This window comes from Diabrotica virgifera, chromosome 6 (genome assembly GCF_917563875.1).
Source record: "Diabrotica virgifera virgifera chromosome 6, PGI_DIABVI_V3a".
NCBI lineage: Eukaryota > Metazoa > Arthropoda > Insecta > Coleoptera > Chrysomelidae > Diabrotica > Diabrotica virgifera.
In genome coordinates, this window is record NC_065448.1 from 188978173 (window position 1) to 189005918 (window position 27746).

The following is a 27746-nucleotide window of genomic DNA, read 5'->3' on the forward strand; positions in this document are numbered from 1 at the left end:
CCCTTCTACATTTAAAACAGAGAAGGATTAGTGCTAGGAGTAAGGACACAAAATCAGCCAAACATTGCACATAGTAACACCGTGGGTGTAAAATTTGGTAAATTCGTCAAAAATGAAACGAATTAAATTTTGAAACTGAAAAACAGGCTTACAAGCCACTCTCCACTCTCCATGGGGAATGGAAATTTACCCCCTCAGATGGATCTCGGAGTAGTAGCGATTTGAAAAATGGTACATGTATTTGTTGGAGATATCTTGAACACCATTTTCAATCAGAAATCAGAGCAGCGACCTTGTCTTTTCCTACTAGGAAGAAATTTATCCATTCCCTCAATAAATTTTACAGTTTCAGACGCTATCGATATGATTATCAAAGATCTTATGCGGCGTATTCCTAAATGCACTCTTCGTTGTACAATTTCAACCTCTCTGGATAACTGATTAACTGAAACATACATACGGCAGAATTCATTGGAATCGAAAATTATTAAAAGTATGTATTTGGAACATTAAATGAAAAGTTCCCACAATCAATATCTTACCATCTAATGTCAGAGACCAGATAACAATAATTGCAGCTGCTATGTTCTGGCAATTTGTTTTCTAGAAAGGTTTGTATTGTTCATTTATGACTGCAATAAAATTCAGAATTTCCGTAGGTATTTCATTATTTGTAAAATAAATATAGTGTCAAAAACTTGCTTATACATTTGACGCACTGTCCGTCAACGTGTTAATTGACTCTACAGATTCAGTGCCAAAACGAGACATTTTTATAGAAAAATATTTGCAAGTATATTAAATGCCAAACTGACCTATTAAATAAACAATGACATTGCAATTTTCGATTTCTACTATGGAATTATCGCTGTATAAACTAGGGCGGATCTGTTTTGAGGTGGATGTGAGAGGTGGCATTCCGATTTTTGCAGATAAAATTAGGTAACAACTTCAGTAATTAAAATTGACTTACGCTCCTTCTCAAATATGTTTGGAACAATATTAAAAAAATTTACATATTTAAAAATTTCGAAAAACATCGATTTTTTTCAACTTTCATTGCTTGTAACTTAAAAACGATTCATTTTGGAACAAAGTCATAGGGAAATAAAATAAAGATAATTGAATTTTGTATGATATACGACACGACTGCTATAAAATATCTTAAATGATTATCCTTTCTGCAAAATAGCAATAAATACAAAATAAGAGGGCATAATAAGCCTCTTTTTATTCAATGTTTTTCAACCACTTTGGTTGCACTTAGAACCTTCGTATTTTACTTAGAAAGTTCTTACAACATACTCAATCCGTCCACCAAATTTTATTAAAATCGACATAATAGATTTTGCATAATAATTTTGCAATCTAAATTTTTTTAGAAAAGTTCAAATTTTTTAAAAACTTTCTGAACAAAAAGTAGACCTGTTAGAAGTTTGCTAATTTTTTTACATATCGAGAGGTACTTTACCAATCCAATACACTTTACAAAATTAAAATCGGATTATTTAAGCGGCCTCAGCACTGTTTTAAGGATATAAACAATTTTTTTGCTTATAAACAAATATAGTGAGGACGTTTGAGTTGGAATAAATTCATTTTCTCGAGAATGGGCAACTCTGGAGATAAATCCCTAAACAGGTCGATTTTTATATTTAAATTATAATTTTTGGGATATCTATCATACTACTAACGTCATCCATCTGGGTGTGATGACGTAATCTATGATTTTTTTAAACGAAAATGTGGGTCGTGTGCTAGCTTATTTGAAACATTATTCAAATCTCTATTTATTACATAGTTATTTATACAGGGTGCCCAATTTTTTTTTAATTAATTGAGACAAACAGAAGAAAGTATTTAATTTAGTTAATTCGAGATACATTTTACTGTTGTCCTAAAACAGAAAAAAATGTTTATTTGATAAATAACAGAAAAATGAATTTATTCGTATTTATTAACTCAAACGTCCTCACTGTATTTGTTTATAAGCCAAAAAATTGTGTATAACTTTAAAACATTACTGAGGCCGATTAAATAAACCAACTTAAGTTCTGTAAAGTGTATTAGATAGGTAGGGCGTATCTTTATATGCAAAAAAATGAGCAAACTTCTAAATAATGGTCTACTTTTTGTTCAGAAAATTTATAAAAAATTTTAACTTTTTTAAAAAAATTTAGATTGCAAAATTATTATGCAAAACCTATTAAGTGTATTTTATAGTCGTATATCATAAAAAATTCAATTATCTTTATTTTATTTCCCTACGATTTTGTTCCAAAATGAATGGTTTTAAAAACGATTGAAAAGTTTTCAACAGAGAGGTTGAAATTGTACAACGAAGAGTGCATTTCGGAATGCGCCGCATGAGATCTTTCATTTTCTTATCGATAGCGTGTAAAACTGTAAAATTTATTGAGGGGATGGATAAATTTCTTCCTGGGAGGAAAAGGCAAGGTCGCTCCTCTGATTTCTGATCGAAAATGTTGTTCAAAATATCTCCAACAAATACATGTACCATTTTTCAAATCGCTACTACTCCGAGATCCATCTGAGGGTGTAATTTTCCATTCTTCATGGAGAGTGGCTTGCAAGCCTGTTTTTCAGTTTCAAAATGTAATTCGTTACATTTTTGACGAATTTACCACATTTTACACCCGCGGTGTTACTATAATAGTTTTGGCCTCTTTTTGTGTCCTTACTCCTAGCATTAATCCTCCCCTGTTTTAAATGTAGAAGGGTAGCATGTCACTGGCCCCCCAGGCCAATCTAGACGGGTGGGGGCGGTACAAACAAAATAAGGGCGATACAATCCGATACTAACGCAGTACAAACGAACATACCAATCCCGGACCACCATATCGAAAAAGGGGGGATGGCATGTCACCAACCCCTCCAGACAGATTTAAAAGGGTGGAGGCAGTACAAACGAATGAAGAGTGATACAATCCAGTACTAACGCAGTACAAACGAAATAGCCTATTTTCGACGTTCAGAAGGCAAAGAGTGCAGAGTAGAGGGTAGCATGTCACTGGGCCCCCCAGGCCAATCTAGACGGGTCGGGGCGGTACAAACAAAATAAGGGCAATACAATCCGATACTAACGCAGCACAAACTAACATACCCATCCCGGACCCCGTGATCGAAAAAAGGGATCCCCCTCCAGTCAGATTTAAAAGGGTGGGGCAGTACAAATGGATGAAGGGTGATACAATCCAGTACTAACGCAGTACAAACGAAATAGCCTACTTTCGACGTCAGATGGCAAAAAGTGCAGATTAGAGGTGTAGCATGTCACTGCCCCCCCAGGCCAATCTAGACGGGTGGGGGCAGTACAAACAAAATAAGGGCGATACAATCCGATACTAACGTAGTACAAACAAACATACCCATTCCGGACCCCCATATCAAAAAAGGTGGGGATGGCATGTCACCAGCCCCTCCAGGCAGATTTAAAAGGGTGGAGGCAGTACAAAAGAATGAAGGATGATACAATCCAGTACTAACGCAGTACAAACGAAATAGCCTATTTTCGACTTTCAGAAGGCAAAAAGTGCAGAGTAGAGGGTAGCATGTCACTGGCCCCCCCAGGCCAATCTAGACGTGTGGGGGCAGTACAAACAAAATAAGGACGATACAATCCGATACTAACGCAGTACAAACGAACATACCCATCCCGGACCTTCAGATCGAAAAAGGGGGGGGTAGCATGTCACCAGCCCCTCCAGGCAGATTTAAAAGGGTGGGGGCAGTACAAACGAATGAAGGGTGATACAATCCAGTACTAACGCAATACAAACGAATGAACCTTTTTTTGACCCTCAAATCGAAAAAGGGGGGGATGGCATGTCACCAGCCCCTCCAGGCAGATTTAAAAGGGTGGGGGCAGTACAAACGAATGAAGGGTGATACAATCCAGTACTGACGCAGTACAAACGAAATAGCCTATTTTCGACTTTCAGAAGGCAAAAAGTGCAGAGTAGAGGTTAGCATGTCACTGGCCCCCCCAGGCCAATCTAGTACAAACAAAATAAGGACGATACAATCCGATACTAACGCAGTACAAACGAACATACCCATCCCGGACCTTCAGATCGAAAAAGGGGGGGATGGCATGTCACCAGCCCCTCCATGCAGATTTAAAAGGGTGGGGGCAGTACAAACGAATGAAGGGTGATACAATCCAGTACTAACGCAATACAAACGAATGAACCTTTTTTTGACCCTCAAATCGAAAAAGGGGGGGGTGGCATGTCACCAGCCCCTCCAGGCAGATTTAAAAGGGTGGGGGCAGTACAAACGAATGAAGGGTGATACAATCCAGTACTAACGCAATACAAACGAATGAGCTTTTTTTTGACCCTCAAATTGAAAAAGGGGGGGCTGGTGACATGGACCTCCCTATACCCTTACTAGGTTGGGTAGCTCCGATTTTAGTTGTTCCAAAGGGGGAAACGGTGCGAATTTGAGGGGATTATACTTATTTAAATAAAATCATTCTACGACCCTATTTTCTTATACCTAAAGTAGAAACCCCATTGGCATAACTTGGGGGATCTCGTATATTTTCAAAATTAGATGCTACTTCTTCATTTTATCAAGTTCGACTTTCAAAAAGCTCTCAAGCTTTAACTACTTTTATTACCCCATTTGGCAGATTCCTGTTCACAACGTTACCTTTCATTTTCAATTTTTCAATCAGAAATTTTCCTAGGTTTGAAAGGTATCATTACCCACATAGATGATATATTAGTACATGCGCCCACAGTGGAAGAACATGATCGTATTCTTAGGGAAGTCTTGCAGAGACTCAATAAAGAAGGTATAACAATCAACAAAAAGAAATGTCTGATAGGTGTAAATAAAATTGCATTTTTAGGCCATGTGATTTCAGGTGAGGGTATTATGATTGATTCATCTCGAGTAGAAGCTATTACGGAATTTCCTAACCCCACGAGTAAAAAAGAACTGCAACAGCTCTTAGGTATGATCAATTATGCTGGTCGTTTTATTTCAAATAAGTCCGATATTCTTGAGCCCCTCAACTATTTATTAAAAAATGATGTCTTATTTCGGTGGAGTAAAGATCAAACTGCAGCTTTTTCAAAAATAAAAAATGCATTGATCAATGCACCCTGCCTTTCTTACTTTGACCCAACTAAAAAAGTAATTGTCAGTGGAGCCTCGTCTTAATTTGGTTTAGGGGCCGCTCTGATGCAAATTAATGAAAACAATGAAACGGAAATAGTAGCATATGCATCTCGAACACTTTCTCCTACTGAATGTCGTTATGCTCAAATTGAGCGAGAGTGTTTGAAGTTTGAGTTTAACATGAGCTTGTGACAAATTTCAGGAATACATAACAGGATTTTCTATAATTTTAGAGACCGATCATAAACCACTTCTACAAATATTACAGACAAAAAATCTTGATGATTTGACTCCTCGTCTACAAAAATTTCGTCTCAGACTTATGAGATATAGTTATACTGTACTTTATACTCGAGGTACAGATTTAAAAGTAGCTGACGCTTAAGTCGTAATCCATTTCAGGTGTCACACGATAGTGAAGAACTTACTTCAGAAGTAGATGCACATGTCCGTCTAATTATACAAAATTCGCCTATAAAAAATCATTTTCTTAATAAAATTCTTAATGAACAAGAGTTAGATCCTATTTGTAGGAATCTTAAACAATATTGTATTTCAGGATGGCCTGACAAAAAACATATATTGCCAGAAATGTGCCCTTATTTTCAATAAAGGTATGAGATTAGTCTTAATGGGAACTTTCTTACAAAAAATTCCAGGTTAATTGTTTCGCCTGCCTTACAGATACAAACCCTGGAATACATTCATCAAGGCCATCAAGGCATTGTAAAATGAAGGGAAAGGGCTAAAATGTCTGTCTGGTGGATAGGACTTTCATCTCAGATTGAAAATCTTGTTAGGTCTTGTCCGAATTGTGTTGAGGAACGCACAAATATTAAAGAAACTTTTGTCAAGGATACCATTCCATCTAGACCATGGCAAAAAGTAGCTGTTGATTTGTTTAAAGAAAAAAATTGGTTTCTAATTCTAACTGATTAGTATTCCAGATTTTTTGAAATCATACCTTTGACTAGTCTAACTGAAAGTGTTATTATTGAAAAGTTGAAAGAACAATTTGCGAGATATAATACCTGACGTTGTCAGATCGGATCAGGGTCCTCAATTCAGCTCAGGTTTTTTCAAATTTGCTGCTGATTACGATTTTATTCACACTATAAGCAGTCCTTATTATGCACAGTCTAACGGCTGTGTAGAAGCAGCAGTAAAGGTCGCAAAATCTTTGCTGAAGAAAAATGAGGATATATATTTGGGGCTATTGGCCTATAGATTAACTCCTTTGGAATGTGGCTTCAGTCCTTCAGAATTGCTAATGTCGCGTAAATTAAAAACATTGTTGCCTATGCTTCCTAGTAAACTTGAGGAGGTGGTCAATGCTCGGAAATCTTTCATTAACACTGAAGAAAAACCTAAAACTCTTCAGGAAAACAATTATAACAGAAGACACAATTCTAAGGAAATGTCTGATTTAAAAATCAGTGATACAGTGTGGAAAACTGACCTTCGGAAATATGGAGTGGTAACAGAGGTATGTTCAGAACCTAGTGCTTATATTGTTAAAACTAATGATGGTACTGTTTATCGTAGAAACAGGTGGTTTTTAATAGCTGCTCCATATTATGTTCCGAACGCCAATAATATTACTCCCCTGCCTATTGTAAGCGCTAATTTTTCAGAGAATCCTAAAGATTCATCTTCTGGGGAGAAAATTGTAGAAAGTGATAGTGTACAGTGTAGTGACAAACCAATATATATTAGTGAGAGTGCAGAAGCCTTACTAAGCAGTGTAGCTCCAAGTGCATCAGAAAACATTACTCCAAAGAGAAATAAAAAACGTCCCAACTGGTTTTCAGACTACATCACATAATGTGTTTTATTGTATGATTTAGTATTAAGAAGATTGTTACTTTTATAATCTTAAAAAGGAGGATGTTGTGTAAGGTATTCCTACTTTAGGTAACACCCCATACGTTACTTCGTAGCTTGCTTGGTTGGTAGAGGCCATGATGTTAGAAAGATGACAGGGGTTTTGATGTTAGGAGTTTTAGATCATGGCTTGCAGATTGCACATGGTCATGGTATATTAAAGTTACTATAAATGTACAATAAATGCATATACCTGCTTTTGAGTTTCATTAACACAACACTGATCATAGGTAACTCGAAAACGATAATGAAAACTAGAACAATAGTAATATAGTAATCAGTAAAGTTGAACAAGTAATGGAAATGAAGTACCTAGAGAATAAACTGTCCGTTTATGGATGCAAAAATTATGCTTCTATATAAATAGAATACCCGAGAAATTTGAATAATTAATAACAAATACATCTGATTGTCAATAGCCTTAAATAGTCCATGTGGTGAGACCGCTCCCGTCTGGAAAAATTTCTGATTCGGTTTCTTTGTGGATTCCAATTCAAAAATGTCCCCTTCAAACAAATATGAAGGGTGCCGGGCGGAATTTTTGGGCAGAAATTGTTTAAACAATTTTTTTAAACACATACAAAAGATCACGTCTTTTTGCTCCTAAGGCTTTGGCCACACGGGCGATTTTTTACGGCGATGTAAAAATAAGCGGGAAAATGGTTCCCACGGTGAAAATAGTAGACGGCCAGACTAAGCTGTAAAATATCGCGCAGCAACATCGAACCGGCCCATCCTTGGCGTCGTGTCGCAAACGAAGGGACGAATTCATTTTATTGCGTGGCCAGATAAGCGTGTTTGAATGCGAGCTACATTTTCATTAAAAAATTAAGTAAACCCATTTCGCCGGAATTATTTTGTTTTCAAATTTTAAAATTTTACCTATACATAACTATCAGTAATCTTGATCTTAATAAAGAAATATTCATGAAATTAATTTACTTTTTGAATTATAACCAGTCCTATAAACAGGACTCTGGGCGTTATAGTTATCATAATAATGAAAGTATGTAGAATGAGTTTAAAAGAGTTACGAGAATTAAAATTTTTATCATTTTCCACAGTACATATTTATGTTAGTGGTTTGGCTTTACAATTTTCTCCTTGGCATGAGACAATGCACGAAACAAAAAATAAATAACAAACCTAGTATGCAGCGTACTGAACGAAATTTCTAGCAGCTCATCTAGCCAAAACAACGACTCAAAACCTGTATTTTCATCTCGCTACACGCCGTAATTTACGTCCACGTGTGGCCATGCTTTTTACAGCGCTTAAGCGCTGGTTTCCTCGAAAGCGGTGCCGACAACCTCCGATCGTAACACTGCGATGAATGACATCACAAAAAACTGTACCATGCAAAATAATAGCGTTGGTTTCCAAGGATGCGTTGGAAGCCACCGCTTGCTGAGCTTGCACATTCCATTGCCCCAGTGAAGAACCTTGAATTTTTCACAGTAATCTGACGTAATTCATCGCAGTGCTACGATCGCTGTTTGTCGGTGCCGCTTTCGAAGAAACACAGGCTTTACTACCGCGTAATTTTACGGCGCTTACTGCTCTTACGGCTCCGTAAAATATCGCCCGTATGGCCAAAGCCTAACAGATATTTTTAAGTTTAGTGGGCCATTCTATGCTTATTTGCATAATATGCAAAATACAAAGAGGCGTCAGACAGGGTTGTATACTGTCCCCACTGTTGTTCAATTTGTATTCAGATAGAATATTTAAGGAAGCGCTGCATAATTTGGAATGGGGTGTGAAGGTTAATGGAATTCTGATAAATACAATTAGATATGCAGACGATACAGTTATTTTAAGTGATGATATGAATGGATTACAACACCTTTTAAATGCCATTGACAGAGTGGGAAGAGAGTTTGGCCTAAATATAAACTGTTCAAAAACAAAGTACATGGTATTTATCCGTTTGGCCCATCAAGATTCACGGTTATATGTTGATGGTCATATGATTCAAAGAGTACCCAGTTTTAAATATCTTGGTTGCCATATTACTGAACAACTAGATCCAGATAAAGAGATAAAATGTAGAATCGAGATAACCCGCACGACATTTTTAAAAATGAGGTCATTCTTCTGTAATGATACCTTGCAACTTCAACTTCGAAAGCGCATGATTAAATGCTACATTTGGTGAGTCCTCTTGTATGGTGTCGAAGCATGGACATTAAAAATATCCACCATTAACCGTTTGGAGGCCTTTGAAATGTGGCTGCACAGACGTATTCTAAAAATACCATGGACGGCTATGCTGACAAATGTGGCAGTCCTTAAGAGAGCAAATGCTACCCGCGAGCTGCTTGATAACATCAAATATAGAAAGATTACCTATTTTGGACACGTAGTAAGGGGAGACCGGTATAATATTCTTCAACTTATTATGATGGGTAAAATCGAAGGACGCAGAGGAATTGGTAGAAAGCAGGCCTCTTGGTTGAAGAATATCCGGGAGTGGACAGGAATAAAGAAAGCAGAACACCTATTTAGAATAGCTCAAGACAGAGACAGTTTCGCCATGTTAATCGCCAACGTCAAGGGGACTTGATAGGGCACGTTAAGAAGAAGAAGGGCCATTCTAAACAAGAAAGGTATCTTGTAAATTTTCTTAAAAATTTATAGTTTTCGAGTTATAAGCGATTTAAAATCTAAAATATGCGAAAATGCGCATTTTCGAGTCATAAAAACTCATATTTAAATTAGTATTTTTGAGGTTTCGAGAATACAAAAAATGGGGCCTATACGTTAATATAAAAAATTCAAATATATGTGTATAAGAGGACAGCAAAGTAAATTACAACTAGAGGATTATATGGTTATCGAGCCAAGCTCTGATTATGTATACCTTGGAACGAGAATCCAAAAAAGTGGAAGGACAGAATTCGAAATAGAGGAAAGAATTATGAAAGAAAAGAAGGTAATAGGAGCTTTTAAGTCACTACTTTGGTCAAAAACCATATAAAAAAAAAGAAAACACAGCTTTATAATAGCATCTTTAAAATCGTGGTACTGTATGGATGTAAAACCTGGCAACTGAATAAGCGAACAGAACAGAAGTTGCTCGCACTGGAAATGGACTTCTGGCGAAGATCGGCCTGCATCTCCTGCATCTCCAAGAAGTCCAACAAAACCAACTGTGTTGGTATGGCCATGTACAAAGAATGGAGAAACATCGACTCCCAAAGCTAATAATGGAATGGCAACCCCTGAAAAGAAGGAAAAAGGGCAGACCGAAAACAACCTGGATAAGTGGAATCCAGAAAGCCATGTCTAAAAGAGATCTCCGACCAGGAGATTGGACAGATCGACGCGGCTGGAGAATAGGATCCACAAGGCGCAGGACGCTATAAACTGGTGTTATATATATTTTTGAGGTTGCCATAAACTTAAATAATTTAAGTTATTGAAATTATTGAAGTTTAAACATTCAGCTTCAAAATTATGAAGAGTGATCGCGTCTAATCTAATCGTTATTTTTTAATTGTTGAATATGCATGTCCATCCGATTTTTTGCCGGTACGGCGCGCTGTATTCCAAAAATCTTCGGTTTTCCTCAGAAAAATATTTTTTGTAGATTCCTTGGGACATTCTAAATAAAAAAAGTTTTCTGTCATTTTTTTAAAAGTTAATAGTTTTAAAGTTATAAGCGATTTAAAAACCGAAAATACGTTTTTTGTCATTTTTCGCATTTTAAGTCACGTATAACTTTAAAACTATTAACTTTTGAGAAAAATGTCGAGACACTTATTTTATTTAGAATATCCCAAAGAATCCAGAAAAAATATTTTTCGGGGAAAATAGAAGATTCTTGAAATAGGGCGCGCCTCACCGGCAAAAAAATCAGATAAACATGCATATTTAACAATTAAAAACAACGGTATAAATTAAAGTTAGAATCTACGAATTTAAAACTATAAATTTTTAAGAAAAATTACAAGATACCTTTCTTGTTTAGAATGACCCAAAAAACCTAAAAATATTATATTTCAGAGCAAAAAACGTGATCTTTTGTATTTGTCTAAAAAAAGTCTTTAAACAATTTCTACCCAAAAATTCCGCCCGACACCCCTCGGATTTGTTTAAAGGGGACATTTTTGAAAAGGAATCCACAAAGAAACCGAATCAGAAAATTTTTCAAACGGGAGCGGTCTCACCACATGAACTAAAACAGGGACAACATTTCGCTTAAAATTTCTCATATGAGCTTGTAGTAGGTACGTTGAACTACTTCTTCATTAATTTGTAAAATGTATTGTTTAAACGATTAGGCAAGTACGTCCGAGTTAAACTATAACTTAAGAAGTGAGAGGAAATCTGATTATTGTTCAAGAAATCGGTCAGTAGAAAAGAAAACGTAGAATTAACTAATGCATTTAATTACTATTTTTTTTCGCGGAATTCCCACACTTCATCAGGTCTTTTGAATGTTAAATATTAATACAGAAGTACTGTAGGAAACTTTATACACACGTTGCATACCGTCTTTTATTGTATCGTGACAAGGCGAAAACGGCGGGTTCGAAGGGAAAAATATTCCCATGAGATTTTTTTGCATAATCACATTCGTGAGACATCCCAGAATAAGGTTCAAGAAGTCGCCCATGCGAAAAGTGGGCCAATTTTACAATTTTTTTTAATCAAATTTCAAGAATCCATATTTTTCGCCTGAACAATTTTTTCTTTAATTTTTTGGACCATTCTGGACAAAAAAGGTCTCTTATAATTTTTCTCTAAAGTTGATCGTTTTCGACTTATAAGCAATTTAAAATTGAAAAAAACGAAAAATGGCGATTTTCAAGGCTTAATAACTCGGTTAAAAGTTATTATTATGAAAGTCAATATATGACTAAATCAAAGTTTAAAGCCACCCCTACAAGATCCTGAAGAAATTTTGGTCATTATTTTATTACTAAGCTGTTATTTTTAAGTAATAATAATAAGCGCCATGCACGTGTGCGGGGCTGTAAATGCTGAGTGAGAGTGAGAAGCCATTCCAACAGTCCAATTGTGCATCTTACTCGCACTCACATTTACAGCAGCGTCAATACGATCTAACCACTCATTGATATTAATTAAAAATAACAGCTTAGTAGTAAATTAATGACACAGATTTCTTCAGGATCATGTAGCGGCGACTTTAAACTTTGATTTAGTCACTTTCTGACTTTCAAAATAATAATTTTTGACCGAGTTATTAAGTCTTAAAAATGGCCATTTTCGCGTTTTTCAAATTTTAACTTGCTTATAACTGGAAAAAGATCAACTTTAGAGAAAAATTAAGAGACCTTTTTTGTCCAGAATGGTCCAAAAAACCTAAAAAAATAGTCCGGGCCAAAAATATTGATTTTTGCAATTTGATTAAAAAAAATTGCTAAAAAAAATTGGCCCACTTTTCTCGTGGGCGACTTCTTGAACCTTATTCTGGGATGTCTCACGAATGTGATTATGCAAAAATATCTCATGGGAATATTTTTCCCAACGAACCCGCCGTTTCCGCCTTGTCTATATAAAAATTATACCGTTAACAGCATTAAAATTAAACAAATTCTTGTAAATATTTAATTGTGAACTTTTTACAGTATCAAGCTGCCAGGATGGGCATATTGCCAGCTCGCTTACTGCAATTCGTATACTTTTTTTTACCTGTTATTGTTCAGAAACTATTTATTTTATTTATAAAATCTGTATTTTGGGTCCACTGCTGCACATAGGTATCCCTTAGTTTCTTTAATGTTCTATAGACTGGGCCGCTTGTAAATAGTCGCTATACTCTTTTCACGTCGTCGGTCCATCTAGTCGGTGGTAATCCTCGACTTCTTTTATAATTTTTGCGTCTTCATTTCATAATTCGTCTTGTCTACCGTCCATCTTGTGTTTTGTCTAAGTGCTCCGCCCAGTTCTAGTTAATCGTCGTAATTTTTGTTAGATTGTTAGGTGGTCTCGAAAGATCACTCTCAGAATTGCACGTGTCATGGCTAGTTGTGTCACTTTTAGTTTGTTTACCAATTTTTGTTAGTGTTAAAGTAGTGTTGCCCAAAATTGGTCTTGGTCTTGCAGTCTTGGTCTTGTTCTTGCATTTTCGCAAGACCAAGACCAAGACTTACCGTGCAAGACTTGAGCAAGAACAAGACTAAGTCTGCGAGACTCTTGCGTCTTGCACTTAGAACTGAGGGTCGTTTTAGGGAGTATATAAGTTCGGCTATATTCTTAGATACTCAATGAGAAACAAAACAAGAATTGTAACAACAGTTTTGAAAATTGGACTTTACGAACCATACCATAAACATACATAGCGAATCAAAATATCTATTAAAAGAACACTCGACACATTTGACATGTACTCAGAGGTCATTATTATAATGTAAAAATAAAATTTTTTAGTACAGTCTTTCTGAGCAGCCGACTTCTTTGTTCTGAAACTAATTGTCCTGGTTTTGAGAATAGTCGTCTTCTAATCATATTCATATAACACAACATTCCTGCGTTGCGACGCCTACTAGGTCTGGATCCCGCGTATGAAAAAAAAGTTGATTAATAGCAAGCTGAAAATTTGTTAATAGCTTAAGGGTGTCTAGTCGGAAAAACTTTGATATATAGGAACACTGGAACAGGGGAAGTTTTAATTGTGTAACAGTTTAAAAATTTGGAACGGTCAGACCACGAAAACGTCACATGCATTTTGTCCGACAGAACTTCCAATTGATTTGTTGCCCTTTCATTAAACTCTCATGCAAAAATCAGACTGCTATTTATCACCAAATGGAAATTATAATGAGTGGAACACGTAGAATATGTCAAATGACAGGAATTATGATAGGTGATAAATAGCAGTCTCATTTTTGCATGAGATTTTAATGAAAGGGTAACGGAACTTCTGTCGGGCAAAATACAGGTGACGTTTTCGTGGTCTGACCGTTCCAAATTTTTAACCTGTTCCACAATTAAAACTTCCCCTGTTCCAGTGTTCCCATAGGTATATCAATGTTTGTCCGACTAGACACCCTTAAGCTATTAAAAAATTTTCGGCTTGCTATTAATCAACTTTTTTCATACGCGGATTCCAGACCTATACAATAATATCGAATATCGTATCCAAACTTTTTAAAAATATGTCACCTTAGCACTTATATAAATTTACATAAATAATTTTTCATTATTAGTTTTCTAGGAATCTAACCAGAAATCTTATCAGTATACATTATTATAGTAAGACTATTATGTATGTATTGTTTCTGCTGCACAGTCAGCAGAAACAATACATAATAGTCTTACTATAATAATGTATACTGATGTGTCCTGTGTTATGAGGTCACTCGGCTAAACAAAATTTGCCGAAACAGCGCGGCTATTATTTCCAAGTATCATATACCAGACAAAAGTATAGAGATAATGCCGGATATCGTGTAAATATCATACCGAAATATTATTTTAACGATCACTTTTCCAAGAAATTAACGCGGTCATTTTTAATGTCTCAAATTTCCTAAACCTGTTGTCCAATTTAAGTGTTTTTTTTTTTAATATTTTGTCTTATTCTTTATAAATATCGCAGTAACAATAGATATTGCTGCTAGACAGGTCAATTATTGTCAGTGTATACCGGGTGTACCAATCAAACTGTGTTTTTTCTTACTCTGTGGAATATTGTAGCATTATACTAACTTATTATTCTAGCCTATAATGTCATACTGAAATTGAAGCCCAACTATAGCCTCATATTTTCTTAACATTATGTTTTTTTATTCATTCACTTATATTGGATATTGCAAAAGTTACTAGGTAACTGCAAAAGGTACTTTTTTAACTAGCCATGTTTTTCATCAATACAGAATGTTTTTAAACAAGTATGGCAAACTTTAATGGGTTTTTCTGCACGAAAAGTAATGACAGTTTGCTTCATAAACGTTTACTTTATAAATGCTTTGTTTACCAAATAGGGGGGGTTGAAATTTTTCTTATGTGTGTGTGTGTGTGTGTGAAAAAATGGCTTGGATGCGAGTCCGTTAACCACAGATTTTTATTTTATTTTTACCTCAATTTATTAGTTTTGTTATATTTATACGTATTTCACTTAAATGATTATACCTATTTGTTTCTTCCAAGTAGTTTATGAGTAATTTAAATATTTCCATTTTATGACAACTTAGTAGATATTCTATACTAATTGGAATATAAAAATTGTAATATAATTGATTTATATATCTCTCGTTAATTTTGCATTCCAAGAAAATATGGTTTAAATCTCTAATCGAAACATCACAAAAACAGACTGATGAATTAATTATTCCTAATTTGTGCAGATGTGCCTCATATTTCCCGTGTCGAGTTTTTAATTCAACGATAGTAGAAATATCTTGCTTTGGCAGGTTATAAATATGTTTTAAATTATTAAAATTAAACCAAATTTTTCTTACAAACTGACGATTTAATTATTGCTCTAAAACCGGATGAGATATGCAAATGAAATTTTGTGGGTTTTAAGAGGTAGTTTTAACTTTAGTTAGTTAGAATATAGGCAGGGATCACTTAAATCGTAGGTTCAAACCCCACCCGGTGTCAGTTTTTTCGATATATATTAATTTGGCTAGTCTTTACTATGGCTATGATATTCAAGCTTAAAATGTACCTCTTTGTTACGTTGTTCTAAGATATGCAATAGGCTAATGGGCAACTGCGAGACTTGCAAGACTCTTGCTGCAAGACCAAGACCAAGACCAAGACCGGCAGCGCAATACCAAGACCAAGACCAAGGCCAGGTGTACTGGCGCAAGACCAAGACCAAGACTGTCTAAGTCTCGTCTTGGTCTTGCATTTGGGCAACACTATGTTAAAGTCTATGCTTCATAAGCTTGTAAGGGCAAAACACAATAGTCATGAACCTTTTGCTTGAGAATACCTCACACTATCCACAGAGAAAACCCAATTGGTGGTAACATCCACATCTGAGAATATGGCATATTTTACCAAATGCTGCCCATGTCAGGCCTATTTGTGTTTGTATTTCACGTTTGATAGTCTTTGTTTATTTTGGTCTCATGTTCCAGAGATTTGTAAATATCTGTTGGTTGCATATGAAACTAAAAGTTTGTTGCATAAGTACCATAAAATATAATTTCATTACAATACTAAAATATAGGGTGTTTCATTTAAGAAAACTCAGAAAATACTCAATTCGAGTTTCGACCAAACTTGTGTACATACTAAAATGAAAAATTTAGCTATAGTCGATTCGCTAATCTGAGACACAACTGTCTACACTACAATCACAATAAAAATGCACTATATAGAAATAAACAACAAGTTAATTGCCAAAATATAGTGCAGACAGTTGTGTCTCAGATTAGCGAATCGACTATATTCTGATAATTATTAACATTAGTAGAATATATTTAAAATCATTTGAACATTAATATAATTTTTGATGCCAAAGTACTACAATTCTACAACTTGCTAAACTGAACTTGCTAAAAGAAGGAGGGATGCGAGAAAAGAATTCAATTCTGCAAAGAGATCAGGCGAGTGGAGCGAATATCGCAAAGCTCTGACTGAATATAACAAGGCCCTAAGGAAAGCCAAAAGAGAATCATGGAGGAAGCACTGCGAGGAGATAGAACAGACTGCAGAAGTGGCTAGATTCCAAAAGGTTCTCTCGAAAGAACCTAAGAGCAACATCGCCACGCTCCAGATGGAGTCAGGCAATTACACACAAACCAGTGAAGAGACGCTGAGGGAACTCTTCAATGTTCACTTACCTGGGTCAGTAACCAGAATGATGACACCAGAAGTTCTACAGCAAGAAAGACCAGTTACCATGAAATATGGAAATAGGGGAAGCTGGAGAGCTGCAAAAGAGATGGTGACACCAGACAAAATAAAATGGGCAGTAAGTTCATTTAAACCATATAAATCACCGGGAATGGACGGGATTTATCCTGTAATTTTTCAAAAAGGTACAGAAGCAATGTACAAGCAATTGTGTACAATACTTCATACAAGTATTGCGCTGGGGTATGTACCAGTTGCTTGGAGGTCGACAAGGGTAGCATTCATACCTAAGCCTGGTAAGGGTGGACGTATGATTGCAAAGTCCCTTAGACCAATAAGTCTGATGTCCTTTGTACTAAAGACATTGGAAAAACTGGTAGATAGGCATATTAGGGATGGAATATTGGTTGAAAGACCAATAGAACAAGACTAATATGCATATAGGCCAGGTGTATCAACAGAAACAGCACTGCACCATCTAGTACGGAGGGTGGAGTATGTTCTGGAAAACAAAAAGGTGATGTTGGGAGCCTTTTCGACATAGAGGGAGCCTTCAACAACACCTCATTCGATGCAATCACAAAGGCCATCCGGCTGAAAGGAGTGGATGAAATAAGTTGCAGGTGGATAGAATGCATGCTTAAAAACCGCGTGGTATATTCGACATTAATGGGCGAGACCATGTCAGCACGGGTTGCCAGAGGATGCCCACAGGGAGGTGTATTATCTCCGTTAGTGTGGAATCTGGTTATGGACGGACTGATTGGAACGTTCAACAGGAAAAAATATATTGTCCTGGGCTATGCAGATGATTTTGTCATTCTGGCACAGGGTAAGTTCAATACAACTGTCAGGGATAACATGCAACAGGCCCTGAACGTAGTATCAAAATGGACGAGTGAGGTAGGATTGTCCGTAAGCCCTCACAAATCCAAAATAGTAGCCTTCACCAGAAGGACAAAATTAGAGGGAATAGGACCTGTGAATCTCATGGAGATTTCCCTATAGGTGAAGACGGAGGTAAAATATTTCTAAGTCATAATAGACTCAAGGATTACCTGGAATCAACACCTGGAACGACTAACCAAAAGAGCTATGGCCACTTTAATGGTGACCAGACGCACACATGACACAACATGGGGACTTAAACCGGACATGATGTATTGGATAAACAAAATGATGGTAAAGCCCACAATAACGTACGCAGCATTGGTCTGGTGGCCAAAGGTGCAGCAGAGAAATGCTATAGAAAAGTTAGGCAAGATACAAAGGCTTGTCTGTCTCAGCATAACAGGAGCAATGAGAGGCACACTAACAGCAGCAATGGAAGCCTTACTAGACCTTCTTCCCTTACACATCACAGTGAAGGGCGAGGCAAGGTTGGGGTTACATAAACTGCAGGGAAATCAAAGGAAAATTGCAGTGGGCAAAGGACATTGCAGCATCAAAAATATATGCGGGGATCCGATATGGGAGGTGATAGCAGACCATTCTATCCCCAAATATAAAATGAAAATGCCTTTCCAGGTGGAAATACACTCCAGAGAGGTACGGGAAGATCTTGGCAGACATCTGAAGTATGAGGGCCACACCTGGTATACAGATCGGTCCAAGACAGAAGATGACTCGGGATCAGGAGTATATAGTGAGGATAGGAACTATAACGGTTCCATCCCACTGGGAGAATATACCTGTGTATTTCAGGCAAAGGTATATGCAACCCTGCACTGTGCACGGACTTATACTAATAAGAGAATCAATATCTGTTCAGACAGCCAAGCCGCCTTGAGGGCTTTAAAGAACCCAAGGATAACCTCAAGGCTTGTATGGGAATGCCGCGAAGAACTTGACACCCTGGCGGAACATAATGAGGTAAAACTCATTTGGGTGCCTGGACATCAAGGGATAGCTGGTAATGAAAAAGCTGACGAACTTGCTAAACGAGGATCAGCAAGAAGATATTTCGGTCCAGAACCGGCACTGGGAGTGCCCAAAAGCACAATCAGAGACCGATTAAGAGGCTGGACACGAAGACAGCACAAAGAATACTGGGAAGAAATTCCCAGGCAAAAGCATGCGAAGAGATTTATCCCTCAGACATGCGCAAAAAGAGCTGAAGAACTGTTCAAAATGAACAGGAATCAGCTCAAAATCACTACAGGTTTCTTAACTGGACATTTTCCAGTTAAAGGCCACTTACACACGATAGGACTATATTACAGAGATCTCAGCTGCAGACTATGCAATAGAGAGACCGATACAGTCAGACATTTATTGTGCGATTGCGAGGCGCGGGATCGTAAGAGACAAGCAATATATGGAGACTGCAAACCAAGTCCGACAGTGTATGTCACTAACCCAATGGACCTTTACAGGCTAGTGAAGGGCACTGCTATATTGGATTGGGTGTCATGAGAACAAATGGAAGAAAGCACAATAAGCTGAAAAGCTGCAGTGCCACCGGGGTGCATGCACGGGCGGCTTCCAGGAGAAAGAAAAAAACTACAATTCTACAGGGTGTGAATATTGCTACGAAATTAATAAAAAAACGAACTTATTTTTTAAACTACCCTCGTATAACATTACATAACCTCATATTTTAAGAAAGAAGACATCAAGGAGAATCCAAAAATTTAAAAAGTTTAAAAAAACTAAGTTATAAGCAACTTCTGATATAAGCGAAAGTAGAAAATAGATGAAAATATATTCAAAATAAAAATGTATACCATTTTTATTCAGTTGCAATGCGAAGGCAAAACAATCTTATTTTTCACTTGAATAGGGATTCAGAGTGCTGGACTGCGCTCCGAATTATAAGTGAAAAATAAGATTGTTTTGCCTTCGCATTGCAACTGAATAAAAATTGTATACATTTTTATTTTTATATTAGTATTACTTCTATATAGTAACTAGGTCCATTTTCCGTTAGAACTTTACCAAGCTGCAGATGGAGGTTGTGAATTGCATAATGTAGAATTCCTTCCCTTTTGTCTTCACCGCAGCATCCATTTGGCTTGTATATTGTAGAAGCCTTGGAGGTGTCACCAGGGAAATTGACCAATAAGTTTTCAATTTAAAAATCTTTTAGTAATATTTTTAATATTTTTCAATATTATTAATGTCGCTATTGGGATTGAAAACTTTATCTTTGAAAATATATTCGTTAAATAGATCACTCTTCAAAACCCCTTAATTCCAGTTTTCATGATTCTGTTGCCTTTAGTTCTCGATATATTTCTAATAGATCGTTTATCTGCCTCATCCTGTATTGACTATAGGTCAATCCAAGTAAAATTTTCTAAAAATCCGATAGCATCTGTTTTTCAGATTTGTAAGTCAAATAGTCACAACTTAGTTAAAAGTAAATAATTAATTAACAAATCATATTAGTGAGATTTTCAAAGTTTTTACGTTATATTCTCTTAAAAGTATAACGATATTCTATTAAAAGTTTAGTTTTAAAGCAATAATTAAAATACCTTTGCTTCAAACCAGTAATTTCCCATATTATGTGATATTGCAATTCTAATGGAGTAACCAGTATAACGTTATAACCGGTAAACGTATAAAACGAAGACCACAAATCGTTCACAAGTATGTTCTTGAGGTATTTCTATCGGTACGATGTTTCCGCTATACCATCATTATAGATTATACTACGATATTAGTTTCTACTTCCGTTCAATTTTCAGTTCAATAAATACGCCTAAATATTTATTACTGACAGTAAATTTATGGTTTTTTCGTTATAGTTCTGTTGTTTTTAACCGTTCACTGACGGCAAAATATTGCAAAACCTATAAATTTTAAAGAACCGATTAGATTGACATGAAATTTGGCATACACATGTTAAAGAAAAAAAGTAGTAGTGTGCTGATGTGTGATTTTGCCCTGGGGGTGAAAAAATATACGTTTAAAATAATTCCGGAAATGGATAAAATGACTTATTCTCAGTAAATTTTGTTTTAATGTTTTTTCCGTAAGATAGTTTTGGAGTTATTTGCGAGTAAATATGTTTACTATTCAACAAAAAAAAAACGTCTTTGGACGAGTTTTTGCAAATAACTCAAAAATTATGTATTTTATCGAAAAAAAAAAAACATTCTTAGGCTATAAAAATGATATAGCTAAAGAAAACGGTATATACGAGATATACAGACCAAGTAAAAGGGTAGCTAATAAAAAATAGGTTCATACTCATCAAATTCCAAATCGAATATTTCAACTTGACATAACCAAAAAATAAAGCACTTTTTGGGAAAAGCTCATTACAGCTTGTTTGAAGTATTTGAAAAATCTATACTTTTGTTTTTTAAAAAAGTTTCTAGCATTAAAAGTAAGCAACTGACGCTCAAAATAAAGTTGGTCCCTTTTTTTGTAAAAAATCGTCAAAATTACCCCCTCATGAGCAGCTCAAATCAAATTAATCGTTACCACTTCACAAGTTGCTTTACTCTTGTATGTATTGTTTGTAATATATTATGATCTGTAAGTTTCATCGGTTCAAAATGTTTATATTTGAAAGGGTGCTAGTTGAAATTGCTTGAATTAGTGACTAATCACGAGTGTATGCAAATTTTGGACAGCAGCCATACCTCAACCAATGTTTGTCTTAGAGAAAAATAAAAAATCTGAAGCATTCAGAAAAGGATAATCTACATTTTTTACACTTCAAGATTTTTGGTAACACTAATTATTTTAAAGTTATTAAAAAAACCATTTTTAAAAGTTGAAAATTAAAAAAAAATACTTTAAAACCAAATTTTTTCAAAAATAAGCACTCTGAACTTAACCGATGAAACTTACAAATCATATTAAACAGTACGTACATAAGTAAAGCAAAGTTGTTTCACATTTCGAATTGCATCTTGAAATGTCCCTGAACTGGAATCTTTGGAAGTGATAAAACATGGCCATGTGGTAGCGGGTAGATACTTTTCTGCGATCCCGGCACGGGATAGATCTACTTCAGGAATATCACACCTGCCCACGCGAGCTCATGGATTTCCCCAGGATCCCTTCACCGAGGAAACCATGTCCAAACGCAGAAAATTCCCATCTCCACCCTTTCCTCCCTCCACATCCAAACCAACTCGGCAACACGCACTAGTCAAGCATGGCAGTTTAATGGCTTACAACCCCAAAGGCAAATTTCCATGAAAGACGTACCTACTGAACGACCCTCAGTCTCCGGTGGTTCCTATACCCTCAACCAAGGTATCGGCTAAAAAAGGGTTGGAACAAAGGGTGCTAAAAATCCCCGGAAAAATCAGGTTACCACAAAGAACGACAAATGCATGTCACCTCATATAATGTCAGAACTCTTATATCGGATCAGAAGATGATGGAACTAAGCGAAATAAGACAAAGAGCAGAAGCTCAAATTACTCTTAAATCGAGACACTCGTTTTAGAGGAGAAAGAGTTAGTTCAAATGGTGGAATAGATCTCATTATACATAGAAAGCAACACCAAAATATAACTAAAATAAACAGTATAAGTCCCAGGATTGTGTACCTTATCTTCAGACTAAATGAAAATCCAGACATGTGCTCCGACTAGTCACTCAGATAAAGAAATTGAAAAATTTTATGATGACCTATAAAAAGTATTGCATACTACACAATTACACAATAATTATTATGGGCGACCTTAATGCGAAACTTGGCTTTAAGAGCACACAGTAGCGATCAACAGGTAGCAACAAACGCGTTCCAAGATTGCGGCTGTAATTTTGAATATTTTGTCGAGATATTTGGCACACATATTCGTAATATAATAAAAAATGGCGGTACAGAGCCCAATTTTAGAAATATGTTAAAGAAGTATGTGGAAATTACTCTATAACTAAATAAAATATTGCAAAAAGGAGCCTGTACCGCAATTAACCCGGGAGTAGTTGCGCTCACTTCTGTAACGTCGATAGTCGCGTGTGAGATTCTATCTCAAAATACGAATTTAAAACAAATTTTTATTTTGTACTCTTTTTATCTACTTTTTATATTGAAAATATATATTTCTAACAATTTTATTAAAAAAACCTGTGTTAACGGCCACATTCCAACATCGGCCACCTGTCCTAACGACCAGTTTAAAAATTTCCCAAACCAATTATATGTAGACTACAAAAACTGGCAATACCGTCCACCTTTCTATATCGGCCAATAGTTCTTTCATTTTTAGTGGCCGTTACTGACAAATTTTACTGTACAGTAAAACCTGTGTTAACGGCCACCTGCCAACATCGGCCACCTGTCCTAACGGCCAGTTTAAAAATTTCCCAAACCAATTATATGTAGACTACAAAAACTGGCAATACCGTCCACCTTTCTATATCGGCCAATAGTTCTTTCATTTTTAGTGGCCGTTACGGACAGGTTTTACTGTATTACGAAAAAGGATGAAATGTGAGATTCTATCTAACGGCGCGACTACTCTCGGGTTAAATCTAATTGGCTCTCCCCAAAGCCATAAATTCCACAAAAAGAAGAAGAAGAAAAAAAAATTCCTACGCATTACTACACCCTTCCTCGAGGCACTTACGAAATTTTTTAAAAATTGCAAAATTTTTCATCAAGTTATCCCGAAAAAGGATAAAAATTGAGATTCTATCTCACCGCGCGACTACTCGCGAGTTAAGATAGACAAAAATAAACTTTCTTCAAATAAACTTTTTTATCCCGTTTCTAGTTTTGTGTCACATTGGAACTACTAAAAATCGATTGTTGTATAACAAGAAATCGGACGTCAATGACTTGGCAACCTTTCACGCCTATGTGTATAAAAATTATTATTTTTGATAGTATAAACGTCACTGTCTGTGTCGAATTACCGACGCACTGTTGCCTCACTTTTGAAAGTTCGCAGAACTTTCGCAATCTTGGACCGCGTTTGTTGCTACCTGTTGATCGCTACTGTTTGCTCTTAAGCAAGATGATATAGAAGTAGCAATGGGCAAATATGGATATGGCAAAAAAATGAATGAGGCAAAGACTGCTAAATTTCTTACACCAGGAAAATATATCCATGATGAACTCTTTTTTTTTCAAAATGATTGAATACGAAACAATATACGTTAAAGGAAAAGCTTTAGAGAAAGTACCTCCATACAATTATTTGGGGTGTGAACTAATTGAACAATGGACCCGCAAGCGCATCGATATAAAAGATTAGTGAGATGCTATGTATTCTATGTCCTTTTACATGGAGTTGAAGCCTGGGCAATTAAGGACGCAACAGAAAAAAGACTTGCTTTGAAATGTGGTGTTATTGAAGAGTATGGAAAATAACATGGACATAGCACGTAACAAACGCGGAACTATTAAGAAAGATAGAAAAAGAAAAACAAACACTTAACAACCAGACATGAAGGAAAGAAGTATGAGCTACTTTGGTCACATACTAAGAAATAAAAATTATGATTTGGTGCGATTAGTTATAGCAGGGAAAGTGGAAGGAAAGAGAGGACCGGCGAGACAACGCACATCCTGGTTGAAAATTTTAAAGCAATGGAGTGGAAAAACCACAATAGAACTATTCAGAACCGTTGCAGACAGAGTTAAATGGGCCATGATGATCGCCAATGTCCTTAAAGGATCAAGCACATGAAGAAGAAGAAAAGTTTTTCTAGTCCGATACAAAAGTTGTACCTTGTGAAAACCGGTTTTAGTGACAGCTGTCTTAAGTAATATAATAGCCTACCTAGTTCATCGAAATTATAGATATTCTAATGAATTAAATTAAAATATTGTAATATACAATTTATATTTTTGAAATGGTAAAGGTAAATAAACTCGCAAAAATAATAATTAAATTTTTATAACAACTGTTAATTTATGTTCACATATTTTCTTCAATTAATATTAAAAAATATGTAAGAAGTTAGAAATGATAAGTTTTGTGGGATTTCTTCGAATACCTACTATACTAAACTTTTCATTCAACTATAATACCTGTAATTGACTAAATCAGTTTATAAAGATTTGAATAAACTTACCCTGACTAAAAATAAGTTACTCCAAAGCCATTCTGGTAAACCAACGAATTTTTTACTTTAAAATGTTAATAACATACATAAATCATGTCCATTTTCAAATACGTAAATTACTGTCACGCGCACAGCCAGACTACACTAGATACTAACAGCCACTCTCTAGCACTTGTCGGATTTAATGCTAAAACAGACTTGGTACGTTTCAGTCAAGCTGAAGACGTTAACGATAGTCTTCAAGAATCCAGGTCATTGGGTCACTGGTCCGTGACAGGACTGCCCACTGCAGGAAGGTACATATCAGCGATGTGGTTTGTTTACTTCATATCGATGCCGATGACTCCCCAAGTCTGTTTTACACCGGGATTTCCCTTTATTTTTTTAGAGTGTGCTGGCTGAGTAATGCCGAAAATTTTATATATTTTTAAGAAAGTTTTAGCATATCCGGTACGTTTAAAAATATTTAGGAGATGTTGTTTTTGTGTGGAAAAATCATACTGTACATATTATGAAAATAACATTTTCTTTTTACTTTGTTAAACATTTATACAAACCAAAAATATAAAAGATAAGTTAAAAAATATATTATTATATAAATAAGAAAATTAAAATATATGATTAAGCTAATTGACTCTTGATGTATTATATTTTAACGATATATTTGATAACGTTGTCGATTCATTAATGAAAAAGTTAACTACTACAATATACACATACACACCCACAAACTTATATGGAATCACCCTGTATTTTAAAGTAATATTTATTTCTTTTGAAAAAACTTGCTATTGTTGCGAAGATTAAAGGTTTTTATTCAAAATAAATAAATATATAAGACAATCGGATAGTACAGCCCGGTACAGTGTAGATTAATTGCTTGAGTTGCAAGTTGAACGAAAATAAATAAACTAACTTTTGCGTCCAAAAACGAAAATATGTCTCATGTGGGGTTATACAACTTACAACGAGGAAAGATTATTGGTCTTGTGGAGAAAGTAATGTTCTCAGATGGACATAGCTGCAGAGCTAGGCGTAATAGAGGGCGTTCTGTCCAAAACATATGCTAGGTAACAGGAACTAGGAAAGCTCAAAAATAAAGCAAGGGAAAGTCGCCAAAGGTAATAACGGCTCTACACGATCGTTTAATTGTCCAGTCAGCTGGAAGACACCCAACCATTTCTCACTTGCAGCTCCAAAGGCAGCTTTTGGAAGCTACAGGTGTAACTCTTTCCGTTGAAACAATAAGAAGAAGAGTTCGCACCAAGAAGTATACAGCAGGAGACAGTTATGGGTTCTTAGAGGTCTTAGAGGTTTTAGAGGTCTTAGAGGTTCTTAAATCGTGTACTTAGAGGTCGAGGAAGACAAGCAAGAATGAAAACTGTCAGATATGTTCACAAATATACAACGGGAAGTGTAATGTTCTGGAGAGGAATTATGATCCGTAAAAAAACTTCTTTAATTTTCATCCAATCAACTACAACTGCTTACAGGTATGTTGATAAGCTGTAGTCAGGCTCTGGAGAGATGAAATAGAAAACAATTTTATTTTATTACATGATAATGAACCTCTACATACCATTAGAGTGACTACAGACATCATTGAAGTAGAAGGTATCCCTTGTTTGGAGTGGCCTGCTTGCCCACCCGAGCTTAATCCTTTGATCCTCCGAGAGTGTTTGTGGGATATGTTTAAAAGAAAATTTAGAGCTCGCCGGGATAATCCACAAAACACCGCACGGCTAGTAAAAGCTGCTTTTAAAGGATGGAGCAACCTACCACAAAAAAATGTTGATAATTTGATTAGGAGCGTGCTCACGCAAACTGTAGCTTGCATAAGGACTAGAGGTGATAACACTGACTACCACAAAATACAAAAAAAAAATAAAAACAAGTTAAATATGATTCGTTTTACATTGAAATTTTGTGTGCGTTGCGTCCTTAATTGTCAAGGCTTCAACTCCATATAAAAGGACAGAGAATACATATCATCCCAGTAATCTAGGTATAATTTCTATTCTCAATTTTACATTGCGTAATACTGATTTCATCTTATTGAAAGCGTTTCTGGCAATCTGTACGCGTCGTTTTATATCGATGCGCTTGCGGTTCCATTGTTCATTTAGTTCACACCCCAAATAATTGTATGGGGGTACTTTCTCTAAAACTTTTGCTTTGACGTATATTGTTTCGTCTTCAATCTTTTTCTTACAACCATCATGATTTTTGTTCTTTTTTTGTGTTCAGCGCCATTCCATAGGTGTCGCAGTACAGAGTAGAGCGATCAAGAAAAATTTGCAGCCCTCCTCTACAGTCCTTACTTAAAAACTTGCTAAACACAAAATATTTGCGATCCCCTATAGTTCTGCTGAAACAAAAATTTTCTGGATATGTACCTAGTGCATAGGGTGTTGCCTCAAATCGTAAAAGTAGCTCTGTAATATAGGTAATGTGGAGAAATATCGGTCCCATCTAGCCCTTTCTTCTTCAGGTGCCATCTCCGCTACGGAGGTTGGCAATCATCATAGCTACTTTGAGGCAGTAGCTGTAAATAGTTTTTTTAAGCTGCATCCAAAACATTATCTCAGGTAATTCGGCAAGGCTGCATACTGTCACCTCTATTATTTAACGCTTATTCTGAAGACGAACCCCTTGGGATAAGAGTAAATGGAGTCTTAGTTAACAACATCAGATATGCAAATGATACAGTAATAATAGCCGATAGTTTACAAGACCTGCAAAAAGTCATGAGTAAAATAGTCAGGTGTAGTAGGGAGTACGGACACTTTTTCTCAATATTAAAAAGACGAAGTTTATGAAAATTATTAAAAACAACCATATAGAAGAATTATTATGATGGATTCCTGGGAAGATAGAGTTACGAACAATAAAGTACTGAGAAGAATAAGAAAAGAGAAGAAGTTGAACTTCCAATTAAAGAA

At 35.8% G+C, this 27746-nt stretch overlaps 1 protein-coding gene across 4 annotated transcripts in view; it reads right to left on the minus strand.

The window, feature by feature from the left end:
- The window catches only part of LOC114328052 (uncharacterized), a 314894-nt gene that overhangs the window by 207744 nt on the left and 79404 nt on the right, over window positions 1-27746 (minus strand). For 2 of the 4 annotated variants that reach the window (XM_028276797.2, XM_028276796.2), the window contains exon 1: window positions 24814-25011. The exons of 1 other annotated variant lie outside the window; for it this stretch is intronic. The gene's annotated coding sequence lies outside the window, so the exon portion shown is untranslated. Of the gene's footprint in view, window positions 1-24813; window positions 25014-27746 lie in introns of those variants that run through there. One more of the 4 variants, XM_028276795.2, reaches the window with a different exon arrangement.